Source organism: Zophobas morio, unplaced genomic scaffold, assembly GCF_036711695.1.
Source record: "Zophobas morio isolate AGI-343-1 ecotype UQ-CSIRO unplaced genomic scaffold, CSIRO_AGI_Zmor_V1 ptg000041l, whole genome shotgun sequence".
NCBI lineage: Eukaryota > Metazoa > Arthropoda > Insecta > Coleoptera > Tenebrionidae > Zophobas > Zophobas morio.
Window position 1 is genome coordinate 358,314 of NW_026972146.1, and position 14,480 is coordinate 372,793.

Sequence of the window (14,480 nt, forward strand, 5' to 3'; positions counted from 1 at the left end):
AAAAAATAATAGGAAAAGAGTTCGCTGATTCACAAATATTCTACAGTTGCAATTAGCAATAATGTCTTTGTAATGATGTGTGAATTAAAATTTGCTATCGAAGCTGATGGTAGTAACGTTCAATAACGGATTTGTGAAGCCAATATTACAAAGCCTTTGCAGTAATAAACAATGATCTTATTAAGAAAAAAATAAAGCCAAAGGTTAGGCCCCACCCATACACGCCCCGATCTCAATAGTAATAAAGTTTTCATTCGTTGGCAGACCTAGGGGCGGAGCCTAATTTCAAAATCCATATTTCTTTACGAAAATTTACCATTTTAAACGTGCTTTAAGTTTCTAAGCATAAAAAAATCATCACAATTGAGATGGGAAGGGTGGGCGGGCTTACATTTTGCCTTTTTGTTTCAATATGTGTAGACTTCTTTTCACAACATGAAACTTAAAACATGTTTAAAATGGAAAATTTGTATAAATAGCCAAGATGGATGCCAATAGTAGTAGTCAGTCCGGTACGTCTGCACAAATCTGCAGAAAATGTAAATCAAAAGTTGTCAGTGCATTAAAATGTATATCGTGTGATAATGTGTACCACCTTAGTTGTGCCAAGGGTGTATCTTATGTAAAAATTTTGGACAGTAAGTCTTTAGTTTGCTGTGATAAAGTGAAAATGCCTCCTGTTGTGTGCGAAGATTCTGAGTTTTTTGAAGCAATGGAACAAATGAGTGGACCTGAGAAAAAGGTTGATATTGCTGTTTTCAATTATATTATTAAACAAAAAGACGAAATTATAAAGGAGCTAAGGGATCGTGTAAAAACGCAAAGTGAGATGATAGACATTTTGATAAAAAGTTCGAACAACTTGGGAGGCTCCACTGATTGTAGTTTATCATCACTGGACGCTTTTTCGAGTAAGATTATGAATAAAAACGTGAGTGGTGTGGAAGCAAGAAAAGTGGTAAACAAAAGTGAACCTGAAATACGGAGCACTATTATTTATCCTAATACGAATTCATGTAATGAAGTTGATCTAAATAATTCTTCAGACAATGGTAAAAATCCTTCTGAGAAGGAGGTAACAGGTGATACTTTAAAACGTCGGCCGAAAGTAAGTAAGTTAATTATTGGCTCAGCAGATATAGCTTCTAGTTCAGGTTCGTCAGATTTGTCATCGAGTGATCATGATTTCGTAGCTGTCACCAGAAAAAAAAGCAGTCATATACATATTACAAGAGTAAACCCTAATGTTGATGTGAACAAGATTACTGATTATATCAAATTTAAGTTAAAATCCCATGAAGAAGTGCTGAAAAATAAACGTCTTCCTGACTTTAAGCTTATTAAATTGGACTCTAAATTTCCTGAGTTATATAGTTCTTTCAAACTTACTATCGATTTTGTATATCAAAATGATATTCTGGCTGCATCTTTTTGGCCCAAGGGTGTAGCGGTAAGGAAGTTTTTTCAATCGAAATCCATACATTTACAGCATAACACATAATTACAGAGCGTCAGAATTTTGTTCTACTCTTTTTTATAATGAGCTATCCTTACTGTTCTATTTTTTTTTTTTTTCTTGATGTTTAGATATATTTTGCAGCCATACGTTGTATTTAATTATTTATTTGTAAGATAGACTACTATTTACTTTTGTTTTGTATTCTGTAATTGGAGATTAATCTCTGTTGAGTACAATAAATTATTATTATTATTATTATTATTATTATAAAGAAATATAGATATTGCAATAGGCTTCGCCCCATAATTGCAAAATCCATATTTCTTTGCAAAAACCATTTTAACCATGTTTTAAGTTTCTTGCTATGAAAAGATGGTTATATATATATATATTAAAAAAAAAAGGCAAAATATAAGCCCCGCCCACCCACCCTATCTCAATTCTGATGATTTTTTTTATTCGTCGTAAGCTGAGGGGCGGAGCTTAACTGTAAAATCCTTATTTTTCTACGTGAAATTACCATGTGAAATATGTTCATATGTATTCATTAAAAAATAAAACCAAAGGACAAGCCCCACCCATCCGTGTCGATGCCAACCGTGATGAATTTGAAATTTAGCTCCGCCCGCCCTATCTCAATTGTGATAGCATACATTAATTTCCGCACCCGTGCCCACCAATCACAACAAAGTACATCGGCGCTAAATTCAAGCTGGCCAAAGTCGAATATTATTGCTTTCATCTGTGCGGTCTGAGCATTTTTTTTAATTCGCATCGATCTTTTAAGTTTTTAAGATTCTTAGTTTTTCGATTTTAGGGTTTCTCGGTTTTCGATTTTTATTTTGAAGTGCTTGCATTTTTTGTTGTCGATTTTTATTTCGTCAGTTTTTTCAGGTTTCAATGTTATAATTTTTAGATTTGACAGTTTCATAAATTGAGTTTTTCAGTTTTTTAAATTTTAGGTTTTTCAATTTGTCAATTTTTCGAAACTTTTAATTTTTGGACTTGGAGATTTTTTTTATTCGATTTCTTGACATTTCGTTTTTCGATATTTAAAATTTTTTGACTTCGATTTTTAGATTTCTGGATTTTTAAAGTTTTGGATTTCTCAATTTTTCAAGTTTTCAATTTCTCTAATTCCCAATTAAGTGATTTTTTTTATGTTCCCATTACTGGATTTCTTGACTTTTCAATGTTTCGTGATTTCTCGACTTTGAGGTTTTTAATTTTTCAATTTTTCGATATTAATTTTTCATTTTTCGATTTCTCGTTTTTCCAATTCTTTGATCTATTGTTTCTTCAATTCATCGATTTATTGTTTTTTATTTTTAAATTTTTCAATTTGTAACTATTCGATTTCTCGATTTCTCGATCTTTTGATGTTTCCAAATCTCGGTGTGTTTCATTTTTTGAATATTTCGATATTTCTCAGTTCTTCGATTTTTTTGCTTTTCTGCTTTTTGTTCTTCCAATTTTTCGATGTTTCAATTTTCCAATTTTTCGATTTCCCAATTTTTCGTCAGTTCAGTTATGGAATTCTTCAGTTCAGATTCTCGATTTCTGGGTTTTTCAATTTTTCGACTTCTTAATTGGTCAATTTTTCATTTTTTGTATTTTAGATTTTTGAATTTTTCATTGTTTCAAATTTTAGGTTTATCGACATTTTAATATATCCTTCGAAATTTTTAATTTTTGATTTTTCAATTTTTTGACTTCAGGAGTTTTTTTTTCGATTTCTTTACATCTCGTTTTTCGGTATTTAAACTTTTTCGACTTCGATTTTTAGGTTTCTCGATTTTTAAAGTTTTCGATTTCTCAACAGATACAGATATTTATTTTTTGATTTTTCAATTGTTGAATTTTTCGCTATCCGATTTTTTACTTCTGCTATTTTTTCAACATTTCGGTATTACAATTTTTTTTATTGTTCAATGTTTCGTTTTTTCAATTTTTCAGTTTTCGATTCTTTAGTTTTACAGTTTTTCGATGTTCATTTTGACATTCTTCACTTTTGAGTTTTACAATTTTTCGATTTTTCTATTTGTAGAAAGTTTTGTTTTCCGTATTTTTCTATTTCTCGATTTTTAATTAATCAGTTTTTCGATTTTACAGTTTTTTTTATTTTTCAAATTTTCAGTGGTTTTTCAATTATCGAAGTTTTCAGTTTCTCAAGTTTTAAGATTACAAATTTTAAATTTCTCGGTGTTTCAAGTTTCGCTTCTTCTATTTCTGATTTTCAATTTTTAAATTGTTCGGTTTTTCAATGTTTCTTTTTCGATTTTTCAATTGTTGATTTTTTCGTTATCCGATTTTTTACTTTCGCTTTTTTTTCAACACTTCGGTATTTCAATTTTTTTTTATTGTTCAATGTTTCATTTTTTTCAATTTTTCAGTTTTCGATTCTTTAGTTTTACAGTTTTTCGATGTTTATTTTGACATTCTTTACTTTTGAGTTTCAGAATTTTTCGATTTTTCTATTTCTCGATTTTTAATTAATCAGTTTTTCGATTTTACAGTTTTTTTTTTCATTATCCAAATTTTCAGTTGTTTTTTCAATTATCGAAGTTTTCAGTTTCTCAAGTTTTAAGATTACAATTTTTAAATTTCTCGGTGTTTCAAGTTTCGTTTTTTCTATTTTTGATTTTCAATTTTTAAATTGTTCGGTTTTTCAATGTTTCTTTTTCGATTTTTCAATTTAAGATATTTTTATTTTTTGATTTTTCAATTGTTGATTTTTGGGTTATCCGATTTTTTACTTTCGCTATTTTTTCAAATTTCGGTATTTCAATTTTTTTTATTGTTCAATGTATCATTTTTTTCCATTTTCCAGTTTTAGATTTTTTAATTTTACTGTTTTTCGATGTTTATTTTGAAATTCTTCACTTTTAATTTTACAATTTTTCCATTTTTCTATTTGTAGAAAATTTTGTTTTCCTTATTTTTCTATTTCTCAATTTTTAATTAATCAGTTTTTCGATTTTACAGTTTTTTTTTATTTTTCAAATTTTCAGTTGTTTTTTCAATTATCGAAGTTTCCAGTTTCTCAAGTTTTAAGATTACAACTTTTAAATTTCTCGGTGTTTCAGGTTTCGTTTTTTCAATTTTTAAATTGTTCGGTTTTTCAATGTCTGTTTTTCGATTTTTCAATTTTAAGATATTTTTATTTTTTGAATTTTCAATTGTTGATTTTTTCGTTACCCCATTTTTTACTTTCGCCTTTTTCTCAACATTTCGGTATTTCAAATTTTTTATTGTTCAATGTTTCATTTTTTTCAATTTTTCAGTTATCGATTTTTTAATTTTACAGTTTTTTGATGTTTATTTTGACATTCTTCACTTTTGAGTTTTACAATTTTTCGATTTTTCTATTTGTAGAAAATTTTGTTTTCCGTATTTTTCTATTTCTCGATTTTTAATTGATCAGTTTTTCGAATTTACAGTTTTCTTTTATTTTTCAAATTTTCAGTTGTTTTTTCAATTATCGTAGTTTTCAGTTTCTCAAGTTTTAAGATTACATTTTTTAAATTTCTCGGTGTTTCAAGTTTCGTTTTTTCTATTTTTGATTTTCAATTTTGAAATTGTTCGGTTTTTCAATGTTTCTTTTTCGATTTTTCAATTTTTAATTTTTTGATTTTTTAAAATTCCACTTTTAATAAGTTTGTCCTTTTGTTGAAAAATTAAAAAACGAAAAATTAAGAAAATTAAAAATTAAAAATAAAGTACTTCCACGTATACCACAATATCTAGAGTCTAAAAATATTTTGAAAGTTGTTTCGTTTCTTCGATTTTTTATTTTCTCAATTCGAGATTTTTAAATTTTTGTTTTTTTTAATTATTAATTTTTCGTTTTTACATTTTTCGATTTCTCAATTTTTTAGTTTATCGATTTTTGTTATGACTTTTATTTTACAGTAAATTTTTTTAATTCGCAGATATTTTAATTTCGCGATTTTCCAATTTGCTTTTTAGTTATCCGATTTTCCATGTTTTTACAATTTTTCATATTTTCGATTTTTCAGTTTCTGTATTTTTTTAATCCTTTGATTTCTCAACTTTTAAATTTTTCGGTTTTTCAATGTTTCGCTTTTAATACAATTTTTTAATTTTTTAGTTTTTCGGTTTTCATTTTAAAATTTTTGAATTTTGAAATTATTATTTTTTTTGTATTTTTCATTGTTTAATTTATAGAAGTTATTGTTTTCCGTTTTTTTAATTTTTCACTTTCTTCATTTTCAATTAGTCGGGGTTTTCAGGTTTTAGTATTACAATTTTTCGACTTTTCAATTTTTAAATTTTTGGATATTTCAACTTTCATTTTTCAGTTTGTAAGTCTCATTTTTTCGGTTTTTTCAAGTTTTCTTTATTTTTTCAATTCTTCGATTTCTCAATTTTTAATTTTTCACTTTTTTCAGATAACTGTTAGGGTTTTTATTATTCGATTTTTGGCTTTTCCATTTTCCGATTTTTCAGTTTATGTTTTTTTTAATCCTTAGATTTCTCAACTTTTAAATTTTTCGGTTTTTCAGTGTTTCGCTTTTTACAATTTTTTAATTTTTCCATGTTTCGTTTTTACAATTTTTTAGTTTTCCGGTTTTCATTTTAAAATTTTTAAATTTTGAATTTTTTTTTTGTGTTTTTCATTGTTTAATTTATAGAAGTTATTGTTTTTTTTTTTAATTTTCCACTTTCTTCATTTTCAATTGGTCAGGGTTTTCAGGTTTCAGTACTACAATTTTTCGATTTTTCAATTTTTAAATTTTTCGATATTTCAAGTTTCATTTTTCAGTTTGTAAGTCTCATTTTTTCGGTTTTTTCAAGTTTTCTTAATTTTTTCAATTCTTCGATTTCTCAATTTTTTCATTTTTCAGTTGAATTCAAAATTTCGGTTTGAATAGACTTGTCCTTTTTTGTTGAAGAATTAAAAAATGACAAATGACGAGAGACTGAAGGAATAAAGGAGAATTTGACTAATTTTACATCGAAAAATTGCAGAATTGTTTCTTTTTGGCGATTTTTCAATTTCTCGATTTTTAATTGTTTTGTTTTTTGATGTTTCAGTGTTACAATTCTCCGGTTTTTCAAAAGTTCGGTTTGAATCGAGTAAATGAAAAATTAAAAATCGAGAATTTGAAAAATTATTTGTTTTGTCGATTTTTCTATTTTTCAATTATCCAATTCAATGATTGTTACAATTAATCTAAAAATTGAGTACAGTGTGTTTAGGAAATAAATTTTTTGCTAGGATGACGTCCCGTGTGGTGCTTTGAACCCCTCCAGTTTCGTAATCATTAAATACCCAAGCGTACCCGCAGACTAACTCCTGGATACACCTCTCCCGGTTCTAGCCCTAAGCCAAGACACGAATTTGTAGTTAGCGAATTTACAGGTGGATGATGTTTGTAAACAAACAGAGATTTGGCTTGAGCAACTAACTGGTTGTTTTTCTCCGGAACTATTCTTTCGTTACTTAGCGAAATGGGATCTACACAGCAAACATCGTCTACCTTATTAGACTTAATAAAGTTGTTCTGTTCTTTCAAAACCAAACAAACTATTTTCAAGAATAATTTAACAATTGCTGCGAGGAACTCGCTCGAACTGAAGCAGTTCAACATTAAATATCAATAAAGTGAAAGCCGCAAGCATTTCGAACGCGTTCAGGAAGAGGGTAAAGAGACGAGCATGAGCGCAATAACGCAAAAAATGTTAATTAAAATGGAAATGAAGCGAACCGCGAGGATATTTATGCGAAATTATTGTGATTTGTAGTAACATTTCAGACGTTGTTGGGCCGATCGTGCAACATTTCATTCGAATTTAATTAAACGGGAACCGGGGGCAAGTACAGGTCCTTAAAATATTTAACCTCCGAGTTTCCAATTTAGAGCGTTGTTATCTTTGCCGGATAATTGAAAAAAATCAGAGCACTGCAGCCCGAAAATAATAACGTAAGGAGTAGATTCCGGGGAAAATGCTTATCTTGAGACCTACTTGTTTTTGACCCTACTGTAGGTCTTATTTTGCTTTTTTTAGCCTAAAACCCGCTCTTTAATAAAACGGATGTAACCCGCGGATTTCGCTCGAAAAACTTTTTCATTAATGTTTATCGAATTCCGTGAAAAATTCATAATTTGATTAAGTACATTAGCGAGGATGTAACGAAATTGGGAAGATTTGAGCCGAGCTTCCCCGCCATTACCAAGGCAGCTTTGGCGGAATATTTTTCGCCTTATTTACATAACTCCTGCAAATGGATTTTTCAGAGGCGCAGCAAGCCGGCATTTAGCGGCCGCTCGGGAGCTAATTGCCAAAAAATCGCGACGAAAACACGAGAACGGTCTCTGAGATTCCGAATCGGAGCTTCCCGCTTCCGCCGGACTGTTTTCTATTCAAAAAGCGTTTGTCGGAGAGGAGCTTTGCCCGAATCGAGCGCTTTCTCAATCACGCCGACTTTTCTAAATACCGCGCGGGGGACGGCTAAATTTAAAGTCGCCAATCGATACGTGGGTATTTAGAGGGGCCACGGTCTGCTCCACCGTGAGTAAATATAATTTCTTTGATCTTTTGAACGGTATTTTAGCAGTTTCGGCAAAATCCCGCCGACGAAAAATTCGATTGGGAGGCGTAGGGTTTTTAAAAGGATTCGATGGAAGCGCCGCGATAGACGTAATCTGATATTTGCTGCTCTTTAGATGGGAGACAGGGGGCAGGATGCAGGGGCGGCGGACCGCCCCCGAAAATGCAACTGGGTAATATCATATATCCCGGTTTTTTTGATACAAAAAGTTCAACTGTAACAAATCTTGGTCGGGTCACAATTTCTCTGTGAATATCTCGATCGCCAAATTCAATGTATACTGACCTTTCTAAGCCCTTTGATAGGGTTGAATATCAACTTTTGGTTCATAAGAGGGAATGCTGCGGAATGTCAACAGAATTTTAATTAAGCCCTATTTACATAAGAGGAGTCAGTTTGTATAGTATGGGGGTTTATAAGTCTTCATCTTTTAAACTGATGTCCGGAGCTCACTCTTTAGTCCGTTGTTCTTCGCTTTTGATATCAATGATATAACGAAAATTGTATTTTTTTTTTAATACGTTGCTTGAGTTTTGAAGCACGTCCATAAAAACACCAAAAAAATGAAACATCTTCAATATAATAAATCCCGTTCGATTGTCATTAAACGCGGCTTTTACTGCTCCATATTGCTCCACTTACTAATTAGAAGCTGGCTTCAGATTTGCTTTCTCAGCCCGAAGTAATTTTTTAGCAGCTGAAATTTTCGAACTTCATGTAAACCGACATCGTCCGATAAATTAGTTTCCTACAACTAAACCCCAAAAGGCGTAATATTGATAATTTTTCGTCTAAATTAGAAATGTTCAGTGAATCCAACGGTTTTAATCCCAGCTGCGTGGCGTGAGTGCTTCTCAAGTTATGAATTTTTAAAATTGAAAAAAAAATTTTGAGCACGTGAATAAAATGAAATGAAGGCGGATTTTTCTTAAACCGTTATCAATCCCCAACAGCTGATTGCAAAAATCAATTCAGCAGCATCGAATTGATCTTGGACTAAAATTCAGGTCGATCTGAGAGTTTTCACTTTTTTCTCATGTTTTTCTTCATTTGCCAAAATTAGTTTAATTTTACCACATACTAACCCCACCCACCCGCCCTCTGTTTTCTTCGAGAATATTTCATTTACCAAAATCGGTCTTTTCTTAGCAGATACTAGCCCCGCCCACCCACCCTTCCTTTTCTTAGAGGGTATGTCATTTGCCAAATCACTTCTATCTTAGAAGATACTAGCCCCACCCACCCGCCCTCTCTTTTCTTCGAGAATATCTCATCTGCCAAAATAGGTCTTATCTTAGAAGGTACTAGCCCCGCCCACCCACCCTCTCTTTTTTAGAGGGTATGTCATTTGTCAAAATCAGTTCTATCTTAGAAGATACTAGCCCCACCCACCCACCCTCTCTTTTCTTCGAGAATATTTCATCTGCCAAAATCGGTCTTACCTTAGCAAATACTAGCCCCCCCCCACCCACCCCCTCTTTTCTTAAAGGGTCTGTCATTTGCCAACCTCAGTTCTATCTTAGAAGACACTAGCCCCGCCCACCCACCCTCTCTTTTCTTAGAGGGTATGTCATTTGCCAAAATCGGTCTTATTTTAGCTACTAATATTATAGATACAATATAATATTGAGATTTTGGGAATTTTCTCAAAAGGCACAGATCTTCTTGAAATTTGCTGCACTTACTAACTCAGAACCTCCTGAATAAGCATCTGGTTTCAGATTTTCTCTCTGAGGCCGCAATAATTTTTTAGGAGCTGACATTTTCCAATTTTAAGAAAACTGACATCGTCCTATAAATTCGTTTCCTACAACTAAACGACAAAAGGCGTAATATTGAGTTTTTTTTATATGAATCAGAAATGTCTAAGGAATCCAACAGATTTAATTTCAGTTGCACATCGTGAGTGGTTCTCAAGTTATGAATTTTCAAATTTGAAAAACATTTTTTGAGTACGCGAATGAAATGAAATGAAGACGGATGTTTCTTTAACCATTACAAATTCCGAAGAACTGATTGCGAAAATCAATTCAGCAGCATCGAATTAACTTTGGGTCAAAATTTCATTTCGATCTGAGAATTTTTACTTTTTTCTCATTTTTTTCGGTCGTATTCAGATTTTAAGAATTTCTCGAAAGGCACAAATCATCTTGAAATTCGCTCAAGTTACTAACTAGAGGCTCCTGAACAAGAATTTGCCTTCAGGTTTGCTCTCTGAGGCCGCAATAATTTTTTAGGAGCTTGCATTTTTCAACTTTAAGAAAACTGACATCGTTCGATAAATTTCTTTCCTACAATTAAACCACTAAAGGCATAATATTGATCATTTTTGTTCCAAATCAAAAATGTTCAAGCAATCCAACAGTTTTAATTTCAGCTAGGAAAGGTGAGTAGTTCTCAAGTTATGAATTTTCAAAATTGAAAAAAATTTTTTGATCAGCGAATAAAATGAAATGAAGGCGAATTTCTCTTGAAGCGTTATAAATTCCCAACAAATGATTGCGAAAATCAATTCAGCAGCATCGAATTAACTTTGGACCAAAATTTCAGCTCGATCCGAGAATTTTTACTTTTTTCTCATTTTTTTCTTAGACCTTTTTTCGGTCAGATTTTGAGAATTTTCTCAAAAGGCACAGATCTTCTTGAAAATTGCTACATTTACTAATTACAACCTTTTAAGCAAGAATCTGGCCTCCGATTTGCTTTCTGAAGCCATAATAATTTTTTGGAAACTGACATTTTCCGACTTTAAGAAAACTGACTCCGCCTGATAAATTCATTTCTACAGCTAAACAACAAAAGGCGTAATATTGATCTTTTTTTTTTCTCAATTAGAAATGTTTAAGGAATCCAACAGTTTCAATTTCAGCTACGAAAGGTGAGTAATTCTGAAGTTATGAATTTTCAAATTTAAAAACAAAATTTTGAGCACCCGAATAAGACGAAATGAAGACGGATTTTTCTTGAACCGTTATGAATTCGCCATAACTGTTTGCGAAAATCAACTCAACAGCATCTAGTTGACTTTGGACCAGAATTTCAGCTCGATCTGAGAATTTTTACTTTTTTGTCTATTTTTTCCTGGAGCTTTTTCGGTTCTTTTATTTCAAAAAGCACATCTTCTTGAAGTTTGCTCCACTTACTAACTACAATCTCCTGAGCAAGAATCTGCGTCAGATTTGCTCTCTGACGCCATAATAAATTTTTGGAAACTGACATTTTCCAACTTTAAGAAAACCGACATCGTCCGATAAATTCGTTTTCTAACACTAAACGACAAAAGGCATAATATTGACGTTTTTTTCTCTAAGTTAGAAATGTTCTAGGAATCGAACAGTTTTAATTTAAGCTACAAAAGTTGGGCAGTACTCAAGTTATGAATTTTCAAAGTTGAAAAATTTTTTTGAACACGCGAATGAAAAGAAATGAAGGCAGATTTTTCTGAACGCTTATAAATTCCCAACAACTGATTACGAAAATCATTTCAGCTGCATGGAGTTGACCCTGAACTAAAATTTCAGTTAGATCTGAGAATTTTTACTTATTCCTCATTTTTTTCTTAGAGCTTTTTTCGGTCAGATTTTGAAAACTTTCTCAAAAGGCACAGATCTTCTTGAAAATTGCTCCATTTAATAATTACAACCTCCTGAGCAAGAATCTGGCCTCCGATTTGCTCTCTATGGCCATAATAATTTTTATGGAATTGACATATTCCGACTTTAAAAAAACTGACACCGTCCGATAAATTCATTTCCTACAGCTAAACGACAACAGGCGTAATATTAAGAGTGTTTGTTTCTAAATTAGAAATGTTTAAGGAATCGAACAGTTTTAATTTCAGCTATGAAAGCTGGGTAGTACTCAAGTTATGAATTTTCAAAATTGAGAAAATTTTTTGAGCACGCGAATGAAAAGAAATAAAGACAGATTTTTCTTGAACGCTTAGAAATTCGCAACAACTGATTACGAAAATCATTTCAGCAGCATCGAATTGACCTTGGACCAAAATTTCAGTTCCATCTGAGAATTTTTACTTCTTCCTCATTTTTTTCTTAGAGCTTTTTCTTCGGTCAGACTTTGAAAATTTTCTTAAAAGGTACAGATCTTTTTGAAAATTGCTCCACTTATTAATTACCACCTCCTAAGCAAGAATCTGGCCTCCAATTTGCTCTCTGGGGCCATAATAATTTTTTAAGAACTGACATTTTCTAACTTTAAGGAAACTGACATCGTCCGATAAATTTATTTCCAACAACGAAACGACAAAAGGCCTAATATTGATGATTTTTTTTCTAAATCAGAAATGTTCAGGGAATAAAACAGTTTTAATTTCAGCTACCAAAGGTGAGTGGTTCTCAAGTTGTGAATTTTCAAAAGAGAAAAAAAAAATTTCAGCAAGCGAATAGAATGAAATGGAGGCGGATTTTTTTTGGACCGTTATAAACACTCCACAATTGACAGTAAAAATCAATTCAGCAGCATCGAATTGACCGTATACCAAAATTTCAGCTTGATCGGAGAATTTTTACTTTTTTTCTGATTTTTTCTTGGACCTTTTTTCGGTCAGATTTTGAGAATTTTCTCAAAAGGCACAGATCTTCTTGAAATTTGCTTCACCGACTAACTACAACCTCCTGAGCAAGAATCTGGCCTTAGATTTGCTCTCTCAGGCGATAATAATTTTTTACGAGCTATCATTTTCCAACTTTAAGGAAACTGACATCGTCCAATAAATTCGTCTCCTACAACTAAACGGCAAAAGGCGTTATATCGGTCATTTTTTTTATAAATCAGAAATGTTCAAGGAATCCAACGGTTTTAACTTCAGCTACGAAGGGTGAATGGTTCTCAAGTTATGAATTTTCAAGTTTGAAAAAAATTTTTTGAGCACGCGAATAAAATGAAATTAAGACGGATTTTTCTTGAATCGTTCTAAATTCCCAACAACTGATCGTGAAAATCAATTCAGCAGCATTGGGTTGACCTTGGACCAAAATTTCAGATCGATCTGAGAATTTTTACTTTTTTATAATTTTTTTCTTAGAGCTTTTTTTTCGGTCATGTCAGATCAGATTTTCAGAATTTCCTCAAAAGGCACAGATCTTCTTGAAATTTTCTCCACTTTCTAATTCGAATCTCCTGAGCTGACTCTGGCCTCAGATTTGCTCTCTGAGCCCATAATAAGTTTTTAAGAACTAACATTTTCCAACTTTAAGAAAACTGACATCGTCCGATAAATTCGTTTCCTACAACTAAACGACGAAAAGTCTAATATTGATAATTTTTTATGTAAGTCAGAAATGTCCAAGGAATCCAACAGTTTTAATTTCAGGTACGAGAGGTGAGTGGTTCTCAAGTTATGAATTTTCAAACTTGAAAAAAATTTTTTGATCACGCGAATAAAATGAAATGAAGACGAATTTTTCTTGTACCGTTATAAATTCTCCACCACCGATTGTAAAACTCATTCGGCATCGTCGAGTTGACCGTGGACCAAAATTTCAGCTCGATCCGAGAATTTTTACTTTTTTCTCATTTTTTTCTAGAGCTTTTTTCGGTCACGTCAGGTCAGATTTTGAGAATTTTGTCAAAAGGAACAGATCTTCTTGAAATTTGCTTCACCGACTAACTACAACCTCCTGAGCAAGAATCTGGCCTTAGATTTGCTCTCTCAGGCGATAATAATTTTTTACGAGCTATCATTTTCCAACTTTAAGGAAACTGACATCGTCCAATAAATTCGTCTCCTACAACTAAACGACGAAAAGTCTCATATTGACAATTTTTTATGTAAATCAGAAATGTCCAAGGAATCCAACAGTTTTAATTTCAGGTATGAGAGGTAAGTGGTTCTCAAGTTATGAATTTTCAAACAAAAAAAAATGTTTTGAGCACGCAAATAAAATGAAATGAAGGCGATTTTTTCTTGTACCGTTATAAATTCTCCACCACTGACTGTAAAAATCAATTCGGCAGCGTCGAATTGACCGTGGACCAAAATTTCAGCTCGATCCGAGAATTTTTACTTTTTTCTCATTTTCTTTCTAGAGCTTTTTTCGGTCACGTCAGGTCAGATTTTGAGAATTTTGTCAAAAGGAACAGATCTTCTTGAAATTTGCTTCACCGACTAATTACAACCTCCTGAGCAAGAATCAGGCCTCAAATTTGCTCTCTGAGGCGACAATAATTTTTTACGAGCTGACATTTTCCAACTTTAAGAAAACTGGCATCGTCCGATAAATTCGTTTCCTACAACTAAACAACAAAAGGCGTTATATTGGTGATTTTTTTTCTAAATAAGAAATGTTCAAGGAATCCAACGGTTTTAACTTCAGCTTCGAAGGGTGAAAGGTTCTCAAGTTATGAATTTTCAAATTTGAAAAAAAATTTTTTAGCACGCGAATAAAATGAAATTAAGACGGATTTTTCTTGAACCGTTCTAAA

The 14,480-nt window shown here is 31.8% G+C and overlaps 1 protein-coding gene and 1 long non-coding RNA gene across 4 annotated transcripts in view; both read left to right on the forward strand.

Annotated features, from left to right (window-relative positions):
* Window positions 1-14,480, forward strand: part of LOC135140866 (uncharacterized) — a 198,138-nt gene that overhangs the window by 147,583 nt on the left and 36,075 nt on the right. The gene's annotated exons all lie outside the window — the stretch shown is intronic.
* LOC135141010 (uncharacterized) lies at window positions 996-1,189 on the forward strand. The gene is made up of 2 exons (XR_010282302.1): window positions 996-1,108; window positions 1,155-1,189. It is a non-coding gene; the product is annotated as an uncharacterized LOC135141010 (long non-coding RNA).